We start from the raw sequence: 4,438 nt of genomic DNA on the forward strand, positions 1-4,438 counted from the left end.
ATTTGAGTTCATGGGACTAGACTGGTCCACCTGGATAATCCAAAGCAGCTCTCCATTTTAAGATTTTTAATCTTAATAATCTCTGCTAGTCTCTTTACAGTGGAAGGAAATATACTCATAGGTTCTGAGAGACAATTTTTCAGCCTACCACACTAGGTTTGAGACAAATGATCAGTGAAAAGAAAGCCTTAGATCACCTGATTTGAGTTCTCTGTCCACAGGACTCCTGATTTGATCATTTTTCTTTGTTTTGTTTAGCTATTTCAATTTCTAACTTTAGCTTTGTGTTTTGAATCCAAGGGATATAGGAAGGAACTGAGCTCTGTCTGGCTCATTTAGTGGGTAATTCCAGAAATGTTAGGTGTATAAACATCTTTCCGGGCACTTAGGTAGAGGTCTCGTGCAAAAAGGCATTGACAGGTGTGCTAGTAATGGAAGAGCACCCAGAAGGCTGTTCAGAAGATGACTGGAAATCAATGAACAGAGTCCCATCATTTGAAATTTAAGTCATAAACTGAACATTTAACAAGATTTTTTTCCACATTTTTTGTATTTTATTAAATTGAACTAGCTGGAAATTAAAATTTTAAATTATTATAAAATGAACTTAGGATTATCCATTACAAAAAAAAAAACAGTCATTTAAAGTAATAAACAATCAAGTAATTTCATGGAAAGGGCCATTATGAAAAATATTTTTTTTTCATTATTTACATTCTAGTTCCAACTAAAATTATTAAGCTAAAACAATTGAGCTTTATTTTAATTTTGTTTATAATTTATTTTAATTTTTACATTTTTATTTATTATTTTTAATTTTTTAATTTTTATTATAATTATTATAATTTATTTTAATTTTGTTTAATTTTTACTTATAATTATGTTTGATTATAACATAAATATTCTTAATGGGCCTGTTCTTTCATATGAATTAAACTCTTATTGGCTTCATGCCAAATATTCTAAAGAATCTGAATTAGCTGATGCTATATCTATGTGTATATATTCTTTTATTTTTTTTATTTTTTATTTTTTTGACATTAAATGCTTTTTTATTGAACAAAAAGAGATAAAACATGGAAGTTGAAATCACTGAGCAAAAGCAGCTCCCCAGGGGAGGCTGCTACACTTTGTACTAAATAACCTTATGAATTGAGAGTATACAGAACACAGATAATATGCAAGTTACCTTAACAGCAAATGAGAAGGCATAGATTACAGTTTCGGAAGGAAAAATTTGGTCAAGTGACAAATTTAGTTGCTCAACATTTCTAGCCCTTGTCCACCTAAATTCAGTAGGATTTTCCATGTGTGCTACTGAATTCCCATTTTAACGGAAGCTGCTTTTTGGTAGAAATTTTAAAAGATCATTCAGGTTTATTTGATGTGACATTCCATTTTTAAAATTTTGTGTCTGCTCAATGTACATGTGTGTATGTATTTATACACACTTTAGAAACCCCGAACTCTTGTTTCTAAGCAGAGGGGTCATGCTGTTTCTTTTTATTATTATTAATATTGGTGAATTTCAGTTATTATTTCTCCTGTGTGTCTAAGAAACTTCCTATGTTTTCAATGCACCCACGCAGATAGGTGGGTTGACAGATATGTCAAAAATACTTTATGAAAAGAGGGAGGTAGCTCATGCGAGTTGGCAACCTTTTGTCTATTGTTTCCTGTTAGAGCAAGCTGCCTCCCTTCGACATCTCACAGTCAAAGATGAAAGGAAAACTTTTTACTTTGAAGCCGAGTTAGCACAGTTGTACACTTACTACAATCCACCTTCGAGTTGGTTCGCTGGGCTTTCTAATGTAAGATGACAAATACCTTACACCCAATACACAGCATCGAAAAAGTACTGAAGAAACATTTTATAGACAATATCTTGGGTTGGTTTTTTTTTTTTTTTGTGGGTTTTGTGTGTGTGTGTGTTTTGTTTTGTTTTGTTTTTATATGTTAAACATCAGCTTCAATGGGATACATTTCCAGAATGGTTTTGTTACCAACTTTATAAACACCCTAAGCCAAAGAAACAGCACAAATAACATCAATGTTGTCTTTTTTTTTTTTTTCCAATATCTGTAACAATTACTGGAGGCTAATCCTTACATACACTACTAAAGGGGGCGCAAAAGAAGAGAATTCATGACACGCTGCAAAGATAGGAACACAGCATCTTAGTCGCGGGGCGGGGTTGATCTTAAGGTGCAGAAAAGGTGGACTCTCTAGAAGGTGATGGTGTGGTTTCTTGGGGAGGGAACACCGTGAGTGTACAAGCTCGGATGCCACCAAGGGACTCTGGGAGATCAAACACCTTATGCCACTCATCTTTGTCAGGGTCATATTTCTGCACTATCTCCACCATACAGCGATTATTCCAGGAATACCCACCGACCACGTAGATCTTATTTTCAAAGACTGCAACCCCGACATCGCTCTGCCCCCTTAACATGGCAGCAATTGGGGTCCACTGGTCAAGGATAGGTGAGTAGTATTCACAGCTTAGGACATCATCATAATCACTTGTGCCTCGGAAGTGATTGCCGCCAATGACGTAGAGCCTCTCGCCCACCATACACTCTGACCGTGGTCATCGGCGCCTTCTGGATCCATTTGTCAGTGTCCGGGTCAAAGCACATGAGCTCCTTTTGGAAAGTGTCATGAGTGATTCCCCCTGAAATATAAATGACTCCTCCATACACAGTTCCAGCATGGCCCTAGTGGGGTTCACTCATTTTGGCAACATAGGTCCATTCATTTGTTCTTGGATGGTAACACTCCACTGTGGGCAGTTCACCAGCTGCATTTCGCCCACCGACTGCGTACAGATATCCTTTGAGGGCACTTAGGTGGAAAAAGGTGCGCTTTTCATTTAAAGATGCAACCTGCATCCATTTATTGTAGCGAGGATCAAATCTGAAGACCATATCGACTGCTGTTTTTCCTTTTGTGTCATAATTGCTCTGTCCGCCGATGACATAGAGGAAATTTCCAATGACAGCAATGCCATGCTTGTACCGTGGGGCATCCATGGGGGCTAACGATTTCGATTCATGGGCCTTTTGATCATACATGCGCAATTCCTTGCTGACAACCAGCTGCTGCCTCAGAACTCCGAGTGTGACCAAATGAGTGGTGTCAGAGGGAATGGCAGTCCTGTCTGACTGCATCACTGGCTGCATGTATGGCATCATTTGGTAATTGCTGGCTTCCAAAAGGAGATTCACACAGGTATTATCAGTTCTCATGAAATCCACGGTTTGCACATAATTGATGAGCTCCTGCGGTGTCATCAGTGGAAATCCTATGTTCTTCATTAATTTGGCAGCAAAGTCCATCCGAGGCTCTTCTAGGCGTAGCCAGAGACAGGTAGCCTTAAAGAGCTCAAGTTCAGTGCAGTGCTTAAGGCTATTACTGGAAAGCACAAAGGCAAGATGCTCAAAAGGGAGCTTCAAGAACTCCCCAGTGCTCAGCAATGCGGGAAAATTCTTCAAGACAAAACTGTTGACATATTTATCCACTTCTGTCAGATTGTAGGTGTTGGCAATCTGACCAACTTCGACACAATTGTCTAAAGTGACCCCAGATATGAGAAATACTTTGCAGAAGTCCAAAACCGGCAGAATCTGAAGAAAACTGGAGCTTCGAGGGTGTCCTGAAGGTTGTCCATGTTAAGAGAAAGCTTTGCAGTATAAATGAAATCAATAATTTTCCTTAAGTCGACTTTGCTCACACCGTGAAGCTTAATGCACATTAAATCTTGTTCTTTCATTCCACCTGTGAACATTGCCTTGAAGTAATCACTAGCAGAGGCCATCATGACTCTATGCACAGGGACGGTGTCATCTGTGCCACCAGGCATCAGGGTCACATCGCAAAGCAATCCTTCAAGTCGAAGCTGGTCAAAGCCCTGTAACACCACCGAACTGTGGGTATTGCTGGTAAAGACGCGTGTGGTCCCTGCCTTGGAAGACCGCAGATGGGATGAGAGACCCATTTCGCTGCTTCCAAGGGACAATTTCATGTGCTGGTCCTCCTCTTCCACTAGAGATCGGTTACGGAGTATTGCAGCGACTGACTCCCCTCTATGAAGATGATCCATCACCTCTAACACTCGGATAATGACCTTGTTTGCCGCGTCCCCGCGTCCCGCCGTCCGTCAGTCCGCTGCCGCACTCCGAGGGCCAAAGAGAGAGTCGCACGGCGCAGCCGGGGCTCCCTCCCGCTTGCGAGACACCGCCCCCCCACCTCCGCAGCCCCTGGCTCGTCCTGGTCACTTCGCCCTCGCGCAGGTGGAGAGCAGGGACCCTAACCCGTCCGCCGATCCACTTATTTTCCAAAGTCCCCGTTCCCGGCTTCCCCGGAAGGGGAGATTGAGCTGCTGCGGCCGCATTGGCAGAGCCTCCGCCTGACCTCGGGGGTTGGGGGGTGCGGGGGG

At 41.5% G+C, this 4,438-nt stretch overlaps 1 pseudogene across 1 annotated transcript; it reads right to left on the minus strand.

The window, feature by feature from the left end:
- Positions 1 to 1,929: 1,929 nt before the first annotated feature.
- Positions 1,930 to 4,184, minus strand: LOC309857425 (kelch-like protein 13 pseudogene; annotated as a pseudogene). Its single transcript has one exon. The product of its transcript is annotated as a kelch-like protein 13 pseudogene (transcript).
- Positions 4,185 to 4,438: the final 254 nt, after the last annotated feature.

Source organism: Mustela nivalis, assembly GCF_964662115.1.
Source record: "Mustela nivalis genome assembly, contig: HAP1_SCAFFOLD_694, whole genome shotgun sequence".
Classification (NCBI taxonomy): Eukaryota; Metazoa; Chordata; class Mammalia; order Carnivora; family Mustelidae; genus Mustela; species Mustela nivalis.